Raw genomic sequence first — 20,634 nt, forward strand, 5'->3', positions numbered from 1 at the left:
AGCTTGAGATCCCTTCAAAGAACCCTTCTAGTAGGTAAGTAATGTTTTTTGCTGTTCGTTAAAGTACATGTGTTTTTAACAGGGAGCTGAAGGACATGAGGTGGCAATCACAATGGTAGGTACTGACTGAGAACAGTAGGGGAAGCAAGAGATAAGATATTAAGATTCCAATGCTGGGCATGGACAAGGGAGGCACTGAAGGCGGCAGAGCAACATGGCTCAGGGCAGGTGTGGACAGGAAAAATTAAGTACGGCAGAAAGAAGCTGGGCAGCCTTTAAAGGCTTCCTCTCAATAATTGTTTGAAGAGAGGGAACAAAAACAGGGACAAAATTGTCACCGGAGCAAGTCCTAGGACAATCTTAACAGCGTGTTAAGTGAACCCCAGGGAAGTCAGAGGAGAAGGTGGCTCTGATAATCAAGGTGAAGGACTGCAAAGGTTTGGACAAAAGCATTAGCAGAGTGGGAAGGGGGAGCAGGTTAGGTACAGAGATGAACAGAACCAGAAAGATGCAGACTCCACGTGGACATACAGATCAAAGGAGAGGGCTGGGTTAAAGATGAAACAGAGAGTAAAAGCTTGAATCAATCTCCTTAACATCTGGTAGTGCATGAAACCTAAGGTGCGACATATATAACAAACACTTTAATTGAGAGAAGGAGGAGAACTGGCATCAAAGAAGTGAGGGACATCCCCAAATCTGGGAGAGGTACATTGCTGTAGCTGGATGGAGCTTTCATAAGTTAGAGGCCAGCCCTGGTGTTATTATTCTAAGCAAAGCCTTTTGATCCAGCAGAAGGCAAATCTTCCTCCAAGATCAACGGGAGCAGGCTGAGGCCATGTGTTGAGGGGTAAAAACTTAACGTGTGACTTGATAGTCACATTCACCTGTGGTAAGAGAAAAATATAGGACTAGTGTCATATGGTAGTGTTTCACACCTAGCTGCTGCAAGTACAAATGCATACATAAAACGCTGAGGTGAGAGATCTTTAATTCCAAGTGAAGTAGCTGTGCCTTACCAATGCCATAACAAAGAAAGAACTAGAGAAATGTGCTTAAAAGCAATGTCTAAATCATTAAACCCAAGAAACAACTTCTTAGGATTAACCAGGCTTTCCCCACTCATTAACAGCCAGAAGTTTTTTTACATCTAACACTGCTTTCTCAGTGCAATAGGTGTAGAGTCATCAATCCGAAGCAGTATGTATACTTCCCCTGGTAAGATCAATCTTGCATCGGAAGGAAAGAGTGCTGCAAAGTAAAGGACAAATTCTTATCTAAAAAAGTGTCCCGTGCACTGAATTTAGTCGGGACACTAGCAAACAGGAGTGAATCAAATATACAGCATACGAAACACCAGTTCAATTTCCAAGTGTAAAACTATGAGCAATGTCCTATCTGGTATCAGTTGATTCACTCAGGGAAATCTCACTGTGTTTTAAAACCACAGTGACTGTTCCAGCTGGTATTAGAGCAATGGCCTTTCTCCTGATGACCTCAGATTTGGTTTGATAAGGTCTTCCATCACATGCAGCTACTGTGGAACGGCAGCTAAACTTGGACACAGCTTTATGAAAAAGCAGGCATCAGTGTCAGTATTCCCATCTTGTTTCTCATGCTCACAATAGGATCCATAAATTGATGGTAATAATTTTTAACTGTAAAATACGTTTTGATGGTGGCTCGTGTGTGGCTTTGGAAGGTGTTCAACTTCTACCATTTTGGAATCTATCACTTAGGTCTTTTGCCCTGCATTTTAATAGCAGAGCAAGGTCCTCTGCTAAAGGAAAGACAGACAATTGTACTGAGTAAGTCTTAAGAGCAGCAAAGAGAACTTCATGCTATATGACTTGTGCGTGCCTGTGTGCCATGGGTGGAGGGGTGGGCTAGGAAGTTGTACGGTTGCCTGCATGTGTTTGCCTCTAGTAAGAAGCAAACTCTGCCTCACCGACTGTGGTTCTGTGTGGGGTGGCTCAAATGTATCATGTTTTAGCGCACAGGAGACAGCCAGGCTGAAGAGAGCCAGCTTTTTCTCAGTGCTGTGTCAGAGGGTTCTCCTTTATGGTGAGGATCAGGGCAACCCTCCCCCCTGCCCCGACCTTATGGAAGATGCTGCACAGTGAGGAAATCTGCGAATCTCCTGGAAAACATCATGTAGGCCTGGAGGGGGTGGCATGGATTTTGCAGGCAGGGAGCAGAGGCAAAAAAAATGGCCTGAGGGCTGCGTTGGTGGTCCTAAAAAGACCATGAGGTTGCCCAGTGCCTCCCCAGCCTCCAATTGCTACAGCACATTTTGCTAGGGCTGAGTGCAGAGTCTGAGGTTGACACTGGGCATGGATTTCCACATGGAGAAGACACAGAAAGGTAATATATTAAAAGTGAGAACATTAGAGGAGAGGAGGAAGAGGATTTGATGTTTATGCCTCCAGGCAGGGGCAATAGATAATTTTGATGAGTAGTTGTAACCACACAGCAAAACTAAACTGTGATCAGTAATTTGATGGTATGGTAAAATGTTTTGTCGGTAGGGGAGAGCTGGTACCTGCAATCAATCACTCGGTAAACAGAGACAAGCCTGGAAACTGATCAGGACTTTTTGCAGATAGGCAGAGATTTAACCGAAGACAAGGAAGAATCTTTGACTCATTCGATGTGATTAAATGCAGGTTCATGTATTATCTGCTGCAAAGAATATCTTTGACTGTGAAAGATCATTGGTAGTGAGGCACACAAAATGTCAGCTGCTGCTTTCGGGGAGCTGAGCAAGATCTATTGCCTGGTGATAATTAACTATCCATCAATAAATGATAAGTACTCCGGGAAATCAACACGAGGAAGAAGTTGTTCAAAGGAGAAAAGCAAGTCCTTAGAAGGAGCAAACGTACAGGAACATTTACAGGAAATAGATAGCACATCAAAAAGCACAGATCTAATACACATGAAGGTGGTGGAGGGTTGGTAGGAAGATGTCAGAGTTGTAAGAGTCTGGCTGGAGGCTGCAAAATGAAAAAATAATGAAAAGAAAACTTCCAAAATAGGCCAGGTTCATTGCACTGCACAGATGGAACTTGCCGCAGAATCTGTCCCTGTTGCACCATGCTGACTGTCAGCAGGAATTTAAAGGTATTTAAAAATAACATTTGCCAGCAGAGAGGAAAAAAAAACCACAAACCAACACTTTGGTTTTCCACAGATAGGCCAATCAGCTTCAGTAGTCCTACCTTAACCTCGGCCAGACACTCATGAGGCTTCTCCAGGCAGGCAGGAGCATTTACTAGCAGATGCACCTCCTAATCAAGCTGCTGATCTTCCAAGAACACTAAGCTTCCATGAGTCATGTGGAAACTCAGTATTTCAGAGGTCTTTCCCCTGTTCTGGTAAGTGCCTGATGCATAAGGCTTACTCCAGTATTTTTTCCTTTGTATCTACAAAAGCTACCTACTTACATCAATTTGAAGGAGCCCTCGTTGGCTTCTTTTCTTCTATATGGTTCCTTCTGTGTCTTTGGGGATCATCTTTTGGGACAGAAATTACATTAGACCACTAGGTAGTGAGAAAGGTGAATAAACCTCCACGAATCACCTAATATGGGGATGCGGGGACAATGGTACTTTTTCCTATGTGACTACTCTCTCTCGATGTTGCTGAGTTTAGATTACAGGAACTGAGTTTTAGGCCCTCAGTTCAGCAGTGGCAGAGCCGCTTGCAGGTGGAGATGGACTTCCAAAATGTGACAGCAAAGGCATGAGAGCAAGGAGGAGTAAATGCTTGGAGTGTCAGGTCTGACTAACCCTTCTTCTGCTTGAAAAAGGAGAGCTCAAATGCAGGATTTCTAAGTTTTGCAGTTGTTTCCTCACCCTTTTGATATTGTAGTAATTAGAAGTAGGTGGAAGCGAGTAAGAAGTCATTCAAAGTACAGGAATCGCAGTTCTGATGTTTGTTAAAGGTACATTTCTAGCCCTGGTGAGGATGAAGGAATGGCTGAAAACAGAGATATGTGCTGTCTTGCACATAAGAGGCACAAAAATAGAGGCCCTAGTTCAGGTACCCAAGCTCCCACTCATGCTTGTCCAGCTAGCAAGTGTTTTCAGGCATTCCCTTGTGCCCTGGTGATAAGGTAAGGGACATGTGGGAATCTGACTTACTGATGGAAGCAAAGGGCTTAAAGGGAAATAAGACATATCTTTAGAGACCCAGGCTTTATTAAGGCTTTAATTTTTTCAGATATTTAGATTTTTTAAAGACAGTCCCTAGTTTTTGGAATTTTTGAGGTGAGTCTGGGGTATTCTATGATTCTATTTAGGAATAGCAAAACTGGAAAACTTCCTTCTATGGTATTGTTATAAAGGCAAAGCAGGGAAGAGTACAGCAAAGACTGTGAACACACAGAAAGCAGGAAGAAGTCCTTAATATGATCTATGTGACAATAGTATATTAAGACTGCAACCCACCAGCAGAAGCAGATTTCTGATAATAGCATCTGTGTCATTTCCACGTGGGTCAGGCACATTTTGTTGTCAGAAATCACTGCACTTCCTAGCATTGTCCTAATTCTCAACTCAAGTACCAAAGGCATAAGGCAGGCTAGTACTTAAGGAAAAAACCTTAATGCAAGGGTTTCCTGTGAGTGATAGCTAGCCTAGGGCTTTCCCCAGGGCTGGACTGGATTAAATCTTCCAGCCCCCCTCCCCCTCAGAAGCTCAACTGGTGGTTGAAAACTGAGTTGCGTTTGCAAAGCCTCTCCCATGCTGGGTTGGTGAGTGCACCAGCAAACCAGCTCCACAGCTCTCCAGAGGGCCCCCAACCCAGGGTCTACCACCAGTCCTGGTGTGGAGTTTTCCACACATCGAGCCTTGCTCCTTGGCATCTCATTTTCACGTAGACCTGACCATACTAACAATATTGCAAAACCCTCATTCCTTCCTTTCCTTGCATCCATCAGTCCTGGTGGTGCTTCCCAGCCTGCTAAAGCTCTCTGGGAATTTCCATGGCAAAACCCCACCCCATCTACTGTCAACTAAAGTTTTAGGGCAGCCTGGGCTTCAAAATGCCTCAGTATAGAAATAGCCATCACCTACTCTGCACTGGTGAGGAATACTGCATCCAGTCCTGGGCTCCCCAGTTCAAGAGAGACAGGGAACTACTGGAGAGAGTCCAGCATAGAGAAACTAAGACGATTAAGGGATTAGAGGACTTCCTTTATGAGGAAAGGCTGAGAGACCTGGGACTCTTTAGTCTGGAGAAGAGAAGGCTGAGGGGAGACCGTATTGATGCTTATAAGTATCTAAAGGGTGGGTTGAAGGAGGATGGAGCCGGACTCTTTTCAGTGGTTCCCAGTGACAGAATGAGGGGCAATGGGCAGAAGCTGGAACATAGGAAGTTCCATTCAAATGTGAGGAAAAACTTCTTTACGGTGAGGGTGACGGAGCCCTGGAACAGGCTGCCCAGGGAGGTCGTGGAGTCCCCTTCTCTGGAGATTTTCAAGACCCGCCTGGGTGCAGTCCTGAGTAAAGTGCTCTAGGCAATCCTGCCTTGGCAGGGGAGTTGGACTAGATGATCTCTAGAGGTCCCTTCCAACTCTGACAATTCCATGATTCTGTGATTCCATGATACTGTTTACATTGTGATAATGCAAGATCGTCTGAGAGATTTATTTGTTATGAGGTTTTAACCATCCTAGGTGAGGACATTGTGCAGTTAATTTCTATTCCCTGTACAAAAAGCCAGCTTAGTTCATCTCACACATGTCGATGAGAGATCAGCCTGAAACAAGTTTGTTTTAGCTGTTAAATCACATTTTTCAATTGTTTAAATAGTTCAGACAGAATTTGCACAGTAACATTTTAGCTTTTTATAGCTGTCAAGAAGTAATACAAATAATTACCACCTTCCCTGGTGGGTTTTATCTGATTAAAGTGACATGTCTGCTTATGCAAGATATTTGAATAGAGACATTCAATAAAGTCAGTAACATTTAATTTCCCCTCTCCTCCAGTTTTTTCTTTTTTAAGTTACATTTCGTATTTATTTCAAAGTCTTGTTTTAAGGGCTTGTTTTGAGGTGTGGGCTATTTTTCTTAAAATACATAATGAAATAATTTAGCAGAATATTTTATGTGCTTGTAATAAAATATTTCTTCACAGTATAGCAAGGTAGTAATGTACCTTGTCCATGCTAATGAGTACAGCACCTGTCCGCACTAACTGCCGTGGAAATACTGCTGGAGTAAGGGGTGAGCCAAGGTGGAAGCCTGAATTTTCTCCAAATTGCAATCAAGAACTGCTGAAGGAAGTAGGAATTAATCTGGAAGCTGCCTGTGGTGTCAAGGGCTTGATGAACTTGCAGAGCAGCAGGCTTTTGTGGCATGTTTTACTAGTACAAAATGCCCTAGGATTACATATTCTTGAATACAACTTTCCATTGTTTCATCCATTACCAAGACATTTCTTGCAAAAGTGTCAGTTTCGAGGGTTGAGTTCATTGGCACATGGATGATAAAAATAATATATCTAAATTCCAGTCATAGTTTCGACTCTTGACTCATTTAGACAGTGAATTTTCAGGTTCTGTATAGTACTATTTGTACCACACTCCTGCAAGAAACAGTAATTCAAACATCTCTCTTAATTAGTCTCTCGGGCTTGTGTTCTTTAGAAGGTTAGATCAGGTTGCCATGGTGGTATTTTTGACTACAAAATATCTTTCAGGTTGTGAACATCAGGAAGCGAAAATGAGCCTTTCAGAGTCCCAAGCACTACGCAGCAGCTATCAGACCCATACTTTGTGTTAGTCCTAGCTGGTGTTTATATGCATGGTTTAGCAAGCGCTGGCTAATATATCTTATCTTAGACAAAAAGGCAGATGGCAAGCTTGATACTTGCCCCAGGGAGCCTTGTGTCTCAAATTCCCTTACAGAGGGAAGCTTTGGCAAGGTGTGAATCACATGAGAAAGCCTGTCTGAGGGGCTGAAGGAGCCGAGGCCACCCCTCTCTGTACAAAGGAGAGATGTCCACAGCGCTGGCGGTTCTGGGGGTCCCTGGAGCTCCCTCTCCCATGGCAGTGCCATTTCATGTGCCCCTGCCTCTTTAAACTGATGTAAAATACTGCCTAACTCTCAGCTTTTCTATCCTGCTATTAAAATACTGACCTGATCCCCAGCTTCTTTGTGCTTTATTTCCTCTATTTTATGGTTTTGGTTTAGATGTGACATTTCCCTTGGTTTTGTGAGACTGCTGAAGGTATTTTGCTCCATTTTAAAGCTGTCAGTGGTCTGCATTTAGATTTCTGTGTAGATTACGTGAGACGAGTGAGGTTGAATGGTTTATAGCTCCTTTCCTCCCTAGTGCTGCCCTGTGCTGTGAATCCTGTATGCCAACACATTGATATTTTGCCCATAAAAATGATTCTATGACATGCAGCTTCTTATATTACTTTATCGTTACTAATGTTCATTGATTTCTACTAAAAATCCTTCACAAATACTAAAACACTGTATGGAAAGACACAAACATCCACAGCAAAAATGAAAAACGGTATTTCTTTTTATCAACACTGTATTTCTTTGGATCTGATCCTCAGTTACACTGAGGCCACCTTAAGCTCTTTCAGAGTATAAAAAAAAAGCACCACTCAAAGGGAGTTTAGATATAATTTAATCCTACTTTAAGAACACTTTCCCCTGTCAGCGTAATATGAAGTGGTCTTGGCTTCGATGAGAATCTTCCCCTACTCTTGCAGAGATTCAGGACACTGAGGGCAGGGCAAGTACAGATTTATTTACCACGGATTTTAACACTGTACATCAAAATACAAAATACTTCTTATTTGCCTTCCCTAATAATTTTGCACAACCAAAGAGAGAATCCAGGAGGGCTTCAGTGCAGTACTATAATAAGCAACTGCAGAAACATTTATCATTCCTGATGGCAAAGATTAAAAAACTCACCATTTATTTCGAAGAGGTAAGTATGACACCTTAACAATTCTGTCTTTTCCTTACTGCAGACATTTCCATTTCAAGCCCTGACAATGTTAAGGAAGAGATTTATTGGAGTTCATCACAGAGCCCGAAGCCTTTGGAGCCAAGGTATTTATAATGATGTAAAAGTGACAGTGTCAACAGTGATTTAAATCATTTAGTCACTATGATAAACACTGCGTTACCCTAAAATTTAAGGGATACACTAAGAACATAAGTCATCCAGAGTAAAAAATAATTAGTGGCAAACCATTTCAGTTTGCAAGACTCATCGTCACCCAAAATAAAAGATTGAATGAGAAGAGCTAATGATGATGTCGTATTATCCATGAGATAAACACTCATGGTATCTCATGAGCCTATGAGATAAAGACATATGTCCTGTGTGAACACAGTACCTTCCTTTATATCTGAAGAAGCCAGCGCTGCATTTATCAGAAAAGAGTTAGAGGAGAACAGTATAAAGTACAGACGAGATGTCTGATGCTTGCCAGACAGCAACTGCTCTGATCATCGTTTTGCTTAATGAAGGTTTGATATAGATCAGCTGTTGATCAGTCTGTGAGATTGATCTGGGGTAAATTAGAAAGCAAGATATGGAGATGAGGAAAAAAAATAAATCAGACTTTCATCCTTAACTCCTATACTTTATATCAAGGTAGAAAGAGATGCAAGAGAATGAGGGAAGGCAGGAAATGTCACTCAAGGTGGCTGGAAGAGAATAAACGAATTGATCTGAGAGTGATCAGGGAAATTAACAATGAGGCAACGAAAATGTTAAAAGGAAATATTGTGATCTCAGGAACCTTGGAGACAGATCTAAATTCAGAAGTCCTCTCTAGAGGCTTAAAGAGAAGAGACACTGGGAAAACGAAGCAGCTAGGTCTCCAACTTGGCACCCAAGATATGAGCATGTCCATCTGTAGGACAGCACATCAGGAGCTGGGAGAGCAGAGGAAGAGCAGAGAGGTGAAGAAGTGTCCTCAGCACCTTGTGAAACCTAGTGGCCAAGCTATGCTATGCTCAGTCTTTCCAGTATTTCTTCCTGTTCCCTTGGACTTGATTTCGCAAATTGCCTGCCTTCCTTACCAGCTACGCTTGTAACTGTCGACACCATTTAAAAAATCATGGTGTTCCTCAGGGCACATCTCATGTAATCAAAACACACTGTACCAAAATAGTCTTGCATAAGAAGTCCTCACCAATATAATTTTGGTTTATAATTTTTAACTTTTAAAAAGTGTTGATGTTCATACATTTCTGTTCACTCTTCAAAGAGAATAAAAAATTATTAATGCCCTGAACAAGCTGTAGGAAAGTTTGTTACTATGAGATTTGTCACAAAATTTCTTGTCCTCTTACAAGACCTTTCCAAGTTCTTCAAGGCCAAGGTGTCTTAAATATTTCCTCCTTTTCAGCAAATTAGGAATTAAATTCCGTTCACCTTGGAAAGTTAATTTTCCATCAATTTTGTGTGCAGCTGCCTAAAGTGTGATAGAAAATGCCCTTCAGCAATTTTTATACTTCAGCCAGTCAGTTGTGGTTCTGAAATAAGAAAAAAAAACAAGAAGAAATGACAGGCCACAAGGGTGATGTAAAAAGCATTTTGAAATGTACTTACAACATGGAGCTGGATGTTATAAGACTCAAAATTAGTAGCTATTTCCACCCAACTTTTTAGATTCAAAAGGAGCACTTAAAAGCAATTGAAAGCTTCTGGTTGAATTTGTCATGAAGTCAGTGTGGACAGATGCAACATAAGAACGACAAATGGCTCTAGGAAAGTTATCCTGAGTGCATTTTCATTAGGCCTAAGTAGATATATGAGTGCTTGTGCAAACCTGCAGTGCACATTCATAGTCAAAAGTGTCTTTCCACAATCTGGCTGCATTGGTCTCGGCCTCACCTGTAGGGATCTTTCAGACAGCAGCAGAGGACTGGGACTGAGAAGCTGTTTAGGTGAGCATGAGTCAGGTCCAGTGGCTAAACATAATAACTTTCTTCATCTCCCCCCAAAAGAAATAAAAATAACATCGATTTCTAGGTTGTAGCAAATTGGTATGTTGGAAAACATACTAGCAACGGTTCAGCTCGGGAGAACTGCCCAGGGAACACTACAGAAGAGCCTTTTTGGTTTTGTATGGCCGTAAACAGGAAATATGCCCTCAGCTTTCAGGGTGTAGTCCTGAAAAGATTTACCCTATGGGAGCAGCTTTAACAGAGAAGAACAATTCCCTTAAATGGAACTGTCTGCTACAATGAATAAAATAAATATCATGTAGGGTTTTTTTTTTTAAACCAAAAACATAGATTTTGCCAAATTCTTTTTCATTATTAAGAAATAATTTTAATTATTAAAGAATTTCTTGATGCCTTGAGCGACATTTGTCAGAAGATGCTGTAAGAGGATTTGATTTTTTTTTTTTAAACAGTGGACTGTTCTATTTCCATATCTCTCAGATGAAATGTTATGATTTTCATCTTTCAAAATACTGGTTCAGAGGTCTAACAAAAGGTTTGCAAAGCACAAAATGAAAATTCAGCTGTTGGCAAAAGCTCTGGTGGAGACAGCAGTGGAGGACAAAATTGGGCCTAACTCTTGAGCTTTGTCTGCTGCCCTGATCGTGCCTGTCACTGGTGCCCAAGAAGAGCAAGCAAGAAGCAAGCGAGCAAGCAAGCAAAACTGTGAAGTGACATCAGTACTTGGTGGTTATCTCCCCCAGTCATCAGGCTGTAAGACATGTCGGTGAGTGGTCAGGGTCCTGCTGTAGCCTGGGGATCCTCAGTTGTTTATGGGCTCCACAGAAGGGATGTGCTCTGCTGGCACAGGCTGCAGCATCTCTGGCCTGCTTTGGTTTGCTCTGTGGGTGAGAAACAATGGTCTTGGTGCTCCTTTTCCCGTGCCCTTCTTCTCTCTACTGCTACAGCCAGCAGAGCCCTGCTGGCCCTGAGATCCTGTGGGTACATGGACTCCCCCAAACTCCTTCTGGCTTCTGCTTTCAGGTGGGAGAGGTAAAGAAATCCCTTTCCTTTCTGAGATATTGTATGCCATGAAAACACAACAGTAAAGAAGAGTAAAAATGTTAAATAAGACAACTAAATGTTTTCTATTACCCAGTGAGAAGTGACAGGCTCCCACTTACACCCTCTATCACACTGGTATCGGAGTTGCTGTGTGTTTGAAGCAAAGATGGCTGCGTCCTGTGTCTGCAAATCCCAAGCAGGCTGCTTAGCCTTCTTTTTGCTTTTGGATTATTTCCCCAAGGCGCCTCCCGTTTTTCGGCTTCTAACAGCACGTTTGTTGATTTTCTCCAGAGCCCCGAGATTTTCCTTTTCTCTTTGGCTGCTGGCACCGGTTGGAGTCCGCAGCAGGGGATCAGTCTGGGTGTGAGTCTCGGTGCTCCTCAGGGCTGTCTGCGTGGGCCTGCTCACCCAGCGGCGTTAGCGGCCAGGGCACACACGGGATAGCCAGACACAGCCTGCCTGATTGTGTACCTCTTCCTGGCCAACATAGCTGTATTTTTTTGGGTTAACTTTTGCCCGTGAGCTAATGAAAGCAGATTCAAGTGCTTTGTGCTATTGGACCACCCTTTTTCTTTCTCACTGGTGGTTTCTGGAGGTATTCGGGGAACCACTGCTGAAATTAGGCTCTGAAAGAAATGTTCTCGCCTCCAGGAGTTTGAGTGGGAGCAGGCTGCTTATGGACTCTTAAATGGACGTCTCTGTGCTCCACACCTCTCCTTAGGTACTACCTCTGTTTAAAAATCTGACTCATGCAGCTTTATTTGTCAGGGCAGATGGAGAAGGACAGAAAAGAGATTAGTTTTAGAGCTGGCTTATCCTGAGGTGATAGCTCTTCGAAATGTCAGCACTATTGATGATGGGCCTACTTCACCCACGTAATTAAACACGTCTACCGAAATGTCACTGCTGCCGCCCAGTGATCTGATGGACGGCTCCGGTTGGGGGACGTTCTTAAACAGCACAGCCAAATTGTTGGGATGCTGTGGTCTCCGTCAGACGTCCCCTTGGTTCACAAGTGATGAAATGCTACTGAAGGTAGGCAGGGTTAGTCAGTGTTAGATAAAATGATTAGCCTTGGTGTCTAATTGTCCTAACTGTCTCTAATATGGAGTGGATTCATATGACCTTTTCTCACAACTCCCAATTTTTGACACGTTCTACTGCCTAAATCTTGTTTTCTTTGCCCTGATTGAGCAATGCACACAGACTCCCTTCAGCAAATGACTGATAAAGGAGACTGTATCTTTGTTTTAATTTGGATTTTATTTAATTACTGAAGATACAGAAACCTCTTCACTGATACATCAATCTCTTACTCCTCAAGGACTAAGACAGGACTTCCTCCTCAACCTGAGTTATGCCCTTGCCTTGCTGTTCTGCCATGGGAAGGCTAACATAAACTGGTCCAAGGAGATTTCTAATGGGAAGAACTCCCTACTGAATATCAGAAAGTACACAAAGCTCAATATTCAATTTGGGAAAAGTAGGTCTTGAATCTCTTCTCCAGTCATGCTGTACATCTATCTTAAAATCTTAAAAGGAAAAAAAAAAAAAGAAAAAAAGAAAAAAAGATCCCTTAGCTCTTAGCCTGGCAAGAAATGTTCCAGGAAATGAAAATCTTATAACTGCTGCTGCTTGTCAAAGACCTTATGAAAAAGAAATGGAAGACAGTCACCAAAGGAAACTTGAGATGAGTTGTGGGACCCACTGCTCATTTTCTTTTTTCCTTTGCTCTTCAAGGGAATTGCTTTCACCAAGCAGTGCAAAATATCAGGGTGCGTGGAGACAGCGTTCTCCTGGAATTTGTGACAAACTGCTGTGGAGCAGTGTTAGATTCCACGATTATGTGCAAGATCTGGTTTTGGAGATAGTTTGTAACATTGCAGGTCTATATTGCAAAAAAAGAATGCGCCATTTCAGCTGTCAGTCTCATTAATTATTACACTTTCTCGTATTACTGTTATTTGTTGAGGCCAATACATTTTTCCCTAAGCTTTTATTTTTCAGAAATGTAACTTCTTGCCCAGACCCACAAACCTCAGGATGAAATATGTGCAGATTTTTCTTCCCTCAAAAGACATATACCATTTGAATTTTGATCTGTGGTAGTTCTGGGTGAAATATTTCCACTTTCATATAAGAAAACCCAGAGGTGTCAATGGTGTTCCTCCCTACTTCCGCTGTTGGACAGCGATAGCTCTCAGAGGCTTTCCAGCCAAGATGAATGACTTATTGTGCTAGACATCATCAAACATATAGCAGGAGACTGTGTCTACCACAAAGAGATTATTTTCTAGATGGAGAAGCTGCATAAAGGGCAGCCAAAGGAAAGTATGGTTAGCTATATTTCACAAATAAGGAAACAAGACACAAACCTGAAACTCCTCAGATGCATTGAAACCAGTGGGAGCTTGGTGGATTATTGCTTGAATAAAGCAACATAACCTATGTCATGCAAGAAGTCTTTGGCAAAGAACTGAGTGGAGATATTACAGGACCTGTGCCAGAGATCAAGAGTCTAACTTTCTCTTTGAGGAGGAAAAGATAAGAGAGAGTGAAAATTTCTGTCTATGGCATATTGTGCTGAAACACATAAGCAAGCAATTAGATGGATAAGACAATACAGTTATTCTGGAAAGTTACTCTGCAAAAGAGTTTTTCTGCCAATATTTGGTAAAGCATCTCATCAAGTAGGCAGAAAATTAATGGCATGTTTGTCTGGTAGCTTTTTAACCTGTCCTGGACCTTAAAAGTGATGTTATGGAAGAGCAGGCTGGAAGATCATTGGTAGGTTTGCTTCCAAGGTGACAACTTTGAGTTCACTCACTAACCATATATTAAAAGAATATATTTATAAAATTTGAACTTCATAGAATCACAGAAGGGTTGAGGTTGGAAGGAACTTTTGAAGGCCATCTGGTCCAACCACCCTGTTCAAGGAGGTCCACCTAGAGCCATTTGCCCAGGACCATGTCCAGATAGCTTTTGAATATCTTCAAGGAGGGAGACTCCACAACTTCTCTGGGCAACCTGTGCCAGTGCTCAGTCACCCTCACAGTAAAGAAGCATTCCCTGATGTTTGTAGGGAACCTCCTGTGTTTCAGTTTGTGCCTGTTACCTGTTACCTTGTGTCCTGTCACTGGGTACCACTGAAAACAGCCTATCTCTGTCCTCTTCGTACTTTCCCTTCAGGTATTTATATACTTGAGGACCAATAGGTCAGATGCTTGAAGATGTTAAATATGTGCAAATATGTGCATCTTTATGCACATATACAACTGTTTGGAATAGCCTGGGATTGCCTTTTTTTTTTTTTTTTTTACATTATTTTGGAGGGGTATAATTTATGTTAGTGGTTATTACAGACAGAGGTATTCTGAGTCAATCCCACAAACCACTTTACTGCATTTTTAGGTAACCAAATAGACTACCTTTAAATGCTACATACTGTTAAAAATCTGTTGTATGAAGCACTTAAGTATAAATATATTGCAGATTGAGAGCAGATTAGAATATGTAGTGTGCAATGAAGTGGAAGTTATAGCAGAATATGTAAGACAGACATGAACAGTCCCAGTGCCAATTTCTCAAACCTGGAGGAAAACAGAGCATATAAAAAACAACTATTCCATGGGATTATCCTGTGATCCGCCTCTCCTCTTTAAGTTTCCTGTGCTCCTTTTAATTACCTTTACTAAATTTACATTTGATGAATATCAGATGCTCTGTTATTACCTTTACCAGCATTTGATTATATCCTACAACGCTTTTCCAGTCCAGATGGTTTTTCCATTCCACAGTTATATCAAAATGTGTTGGATGTCTGGAACAAAAATGGAGTAAGAAATAGAAAACATACAAACAAAATACATATTTCTGAAACTTTAAACTAGAGCTTATCTATCTCAGAAGAATGATAAGGTGATAAGGGGAAATGAGATCTGAAGTACTGAGGAAATCTTGCATGGAAGAAACGAATAAAGACTTTTTCTTGAACAAGGCATAATTACAACTAGATACAGTTAAACCAAATCTTTTGACTATAAGTGTGTATAAGCACAGTGACAAGCCCAAAGAAAGAGCGTACTTGGCCACTTGCCATATCAGTGTGATTGTGGTTAATGCCCACTGCTACCTTTTCAGTAAATTATAATCACTGACCATGAAGCAGGGTCTAAATGAAGTCTGAATCCTCCTCTGAATACACCATTCATCTCCTGTAAGAGGCAACGAGTGAAACAGAAGTTAACTGCATGTGAGGCTCTGTTTAGATCTTTAAAGCAAGAACACAGAATGAGTAAATTAAGCTGTGGTATTGTTTATTACAAACAGGCTATGTATCTTAACTTTTCTCAAAGGATTGCATAACCACAGATCCTAAAAACCACAGACACACAGAGACAGACACACACACAATGTACACTTTTGATTAAACTATAGCCAAACAAATTACACTGCAGTATAAAGGAGTTGATATAAAGCAAAGTATGAACAAACCCTGTTTCATAATAACTAAGATATCGACAGATGGTTTATAAATAAGCATAAATGGCTTTTACTCTTTATTTTGTGGCTTTCATTACTTTTTCTGCTGATCTAGGAGCATAACTTTGAACCACTGTTTTTTTTGACAAAACTTTCTCTTCCCTTAGTTAGTCCAGACAAGACGGGCAGAAACATGGTAGAAAGACTGAAAGCCATCTGCTTGGGGAATAGTGCAGAAGATGGAACAGAGTATATGAGGAAAATCCTAGAAATAGGAACTACAGATATGGAGAGTGGATAGGAATGATATTGATATGTCCAAGGAATCATAAGGAATAGAGATTCATGCTCTGTCACAATGTACTGAGATCACAGCCAGGCCCTCTGCTCAGTTTGGTACCTACAGGACCTATAACACTTGCTTGGTATCACCCCAAAACACTCCACCTGTAGAAGTTATTCTGCTTAGACTGGGTGATTTTTGTCTGAACTCTTCCAAAAATAATAAAGATGAAATGAGAAAAGCTGCTGTGCATTACTGCAAGTTCCAAGGCACCCATGCATGTCCCACCACTATGGTCTGGAACAGCGCCCTTTGAGACAGAGCCGTGAGGCAGCTGGGGCACTGCTCCTACTGCTTAGCTGCACTCCAGCAGGAAAGCAAGTGTCCCCTCGATACAGGGGTTAAAATGAGAGAGGAGAGAGGCAGGGAGGTTCTTAGCACCCAGGTGACAGTAGAGGGAGAACATCCTCACGAATCAGGCTTGGGAGAGCAGAGTATCCTCACAGCTCCTCCCTTTGGTACCATTGGAAGAAAACAAGTTCTTCCTCCTCTTCTAGCAATCTTTAATTACATATCCCACTCCTCATCCTCCATGCCAGGCTATGGAGTTTCTGTGCTTTATGGGCAGATTTTTGATGCCTGTGTGTGCCTGCCTCTGGTTTTCATTCCCTTCTGCCAGACTTCCTTTGACAGGAGTGAGTGTGGGCACAAGCACAGCTCTGCATAGAGGTGCTAGTGTCACAGGCTGGGGAAGCAAAAGAAAAGTGAGCACCACTAACCTCCAACTCTCATCTTCAGTTTTGGTGTGTTCTGTGTTCATAGGCCTAAACTGCAAAAGCATTTACAAAGATTGAAACACTTTTTGTTGCTCAAGAAATTACTGCACTGTCAATTCCTGAAAGGTTATCTTCAGCTTACAGATGAAAGTTTCAGGAGCAAGACAATATCCACATCATCTCTACTCATCTACTGTGTGATACGTTTATTTGCAACCTTTCTATTCATTTGGCTTTAAATAGGCTATTTAAGTTATTTGGGTCATAGGTTCTCAGTATATTATATAACGTGGAGCTTTTTTGGACTCTGTTTCTGCTCATCTTTAATTCCCAGTAGCAAGTGACTATCATCCCTGTGGCAATTGCAGTGATGTTTATATAGAAATAGAATATTAGAAAAATCTGTAATACTTAGCTTCCTGCAAAGCACTGCAGCAGCTGAATAAAAGGAGTCAACATCTCAGAACCAGTCAGTTTTCCATACACCACCTGCACATGCTAACGCAGGCTTCAGAAAAGGAGCAAAGATTTGCAAGGTTGCAAAATGCTAAGCTGAAGAAAGAATACGACATGTACGCTTTTGTGAGTCCCTGCAGCGTGTAGACATTTAGATAAAAGAGAACGTATTGAGGGGAGTTAATTATTTCTGATGAGGTGAGAGTTTCAGACACCAACTAGGGAAGAGTGACTTGTAGGTGAAAAAAGGTAAGGAAGTTTGTGACAAGGCAGCTCAAGGCAAGAGGACAAGGAACTAGGGCCCATACTTTCTGGGCTTCAAAAGTTGCATTGCTCCCTCCAAAACCCAAATTATGATGGAGGGAGAGCTCACTGTCGTGACTTAAGCTTAGAAGAACAAGAACATTTGGACATTGAATAAAATACTAAGGTACTGCTTGCCCATTGGCTTCCTCTGAAAAAGAACACGAGCCGTTGGTTCACTCAGAAGACACCTCCTTGAGTGATTTTCTGTGACAGTAGAGATCAGCAATCACTATTAGATTCCTATGCTTTCAGCATTTTGTTTCTGTGTTTCAGGGAAGCTCGGATAGCCATTTCTTTATCCATGCCTTTATTTCACTTGTAGCTGGTGTTTCCTGTTGCCTGAAGTAGAGATCTTACTCATCAATTCATCTCTTTGTTATCATTTGTGAACATAAGAAAGAATAATTGATAGCATTGGTGTATAATCCCACACTTAACAATTTCCTGAGGGTTAAGGGCTTTTCTCTCTATTGCTTTAGAGATAAAAAAAAAATCCCATGGGCTCAGGTCATAATTGAAAACACACTACTTTCAATATAGATTAAAGCACACACAGGAATGAATGTCTTTAATTCGTGTAAACCCAGCCCTGCAGTCCCCCTTTTTCACCGTTACCGTCTGTTAGCCACCAATTTGAAAACAGCAGAAAAATGATTTGATTTCATAACCAAATAGCTGAGCAGGAACCATTTCCTCCAGCATAGCTTTCACATTTATATTTAAATGAACTGCCTGTGGCCAGGAAGATCTGCCTCATTTAGAGGCAGGAGTTAAAAGGACCTACTGTGAGACACAGGGCAATAGAATTAAGAGATCTGGGTGAATTTCAAGTGTCTCAGAGCTAAAAGAAAACATACCACTTGTTCATGTGTGCCGAGACTGAGTCTGGAGAAAGGCAGGACCATGGTAAATCTGTTCTCAAGCATGTAGCTGGGACACTGCAGCTGGGCCAGGACTGAGAGACCTCCAGGAAGGGATCACTTGGTGTGGTCTCACTGCTGGAGAGATACCAGCCCTCTGGCTGTATCTTTGGAGAGACACCATCTTACACCCACAGCCGGTGGGAAACTTTGGGAAATGATGGGAAATAACTGAGAGCTCATCCAGCAGGTAAAGGAGTAATGAAACTAGCTTTGGATTCAAAGCAATGTGCTAGAGACCTGTCTCTTATATTTCCTCAGTAAAGCTACAGTTAACAAAGAGCTATTAGCTTAAACACCAAATTAGTAGTATTAGTGTATCATGCTTGATCCTCCCACAGACATTTTCCTCTTTACAAACTGCTTTACAAACAGCAGCTAATTAATCCTTATAACACAGTTCTCAGGGGAGACCATAACAGTCTTACCTTGCTCTTTAACAGTCAAGGAAACTCAGGTGTTGAAGTAATTTGCCCGGTGCCTGCCAGGGTACCGACTTGAGATAAATGAGATGAGCTATCAGTGATTGGTGATCCTTTCCAGCTGTGGATGGAAACGATCTCCTGCCAGGCAGGACCTGCTGCCTACCTTTGTTGCTCCTCTTTTCCCTCAAGGATGCTGGTGCTCTCACTACGTGACAAGTCACTGTAATTTCACAGGAGAGAGAATGACAATATATAACTAAAGCATAATGCAAGAGGAAAAGGTCAGGGTGGGGCAGAACCCCTCTGAGAGAAGTCTTTCAATAACCTGCTCTCTTCCTTTGTCTCCAGGTATTAAAACAAGGAAGTTGCCGCTCATACCTTGTATTCGCTCTTTGACTCGGGTCTCCGGTTCCCCAGTCAATTTTCCCAGTCAAATGTTAGGAGAAGTACCAAGTACTGAGAGCTCCTGCTGCAGACTAAATGCAGTTATTCTGCGTCTGCAGGCTGCTGCTCATGCTGAGCCCTGCAGGGGAATAGGCTGCATGGGCACCGAGAGGAGCAGAGAAAGAAAATGCCATGTAAAATTTACTTGAGCTGGGGAAATATTGCCTTCCTGGCTGCTTCTGAAAGTCTTCCTGCTGTATTTTATTGCTGAAGAGAAGTTAACTGTGTGAGTGTGGAAGTACCATAACAAGATGTAGGCAAAAAATTGAGTGGTCACCAAACTGTCCGCTACAAGTTGAAAGAGGTGCGAGACAAACGGATAGATTCCTCTGAAATAAAATCTGTTCTGCTGCTAATATGCTTTCAAATGGACAGAAAGGTTGAGGCACTGTGCAGCTGGGCTGTCTTAGAGAAGTAAATCCTAGTGGCATTTAAGTGGGAGAGGAGGCAGGAGCAACGGAGTTTGTTGAGGCAGTTGCAAACCAGCCAGTGTACTTGTCAGCCCCTCCAGGAAATCTTCACACTGGTGATTTCTAGATTTCACACTAGATTTCTGAAAAAATATGAGATAATGGTTTTGGAAAAAGGAAGGTGGAGTTACTATTTTTTCTATCCTTTGTCTTCTTTCTGTCCAAAGCCTTCTTATAAAATTAAAACCATATATTTATGTTTTAATTATATACACGGTTTCAATGATATATTGTTTCAATTATATGTATATATAAAAAGGAAAAAGAAAGATAAAGAAAAGGAGAAAAACATCAATAGAAAAATAAATCCCATATTCACTGTATTCTGTAAGGTGCAATTCAGGATTTATAAATTGATACTTCCTCCCCAGCTATTCTTCTCACCTCTTTATTTCTGAATATCTATTAATTTCTGCCCATCATCAGTGACTACTATTGCCACTGTTACTTGCATTACTTACCTCTAGGTAGCTCAGGGCAACTCATATCTCTTTTTACTCATCCTGATGTGATACACCTTTAAAAGAATACAATCACAACAGTTACCAATGGCTGAACTGCAAAAGATCAGAGATAAATTTTCATTTTCTTCCATGAAAATGTCATTCAAGTTTGTTATTTTCTGTATAACACTCGCCCTAGACAGGTCTAAGCAGAGAACCTGAACTCTTAAAGAGTTTTTTCCTTAGCCAGTTGGAGTAGACATCACAGGGAAAACTTTTCCTAATGCTGGCTGGAAAATTTATTTCGGTGGAAGTTAACAACAGCAGTAATTGTTGTTAAACAAAATGGATAAACAGCAAGGACTTGACTTTTGGAAACATATTTAAAACTTCAAACAAATCACTAGTCAGTGTATTTGGAAAAAATTCCTTTCACGTCCTAGTGTGTCTGTCCTCTTAATAATAGTTTGTAAGCCCTTGGAAGCAGGCTTGAACAGAATTTCACTAGAAATCATGCATGTCATTAAAACCATTCTTCAGAATAGGTGGGCTCTATTTAAAAGGTTGATCACTCTAGTGGTACTCCAGGAGAAGTGATTTGCAATGAAAGGTTTATGATAGTGT

Source organism: Calidris pugnax, unplaced genomic scaffold (assembly GCF_001431845.1).
Source record: "Calidris pugnax isolate Ruff unplaced genomic scaffold, ASM143184v1 scaffold95, whole genome shotgun sequence".
Taxonomy (NCBI): domain Eukaryota; kingdom Metazoa; phylum Chordata; class Aves; order Charadriiformes; family Scolopacidae; genus Calidris; species Calidris pugnax.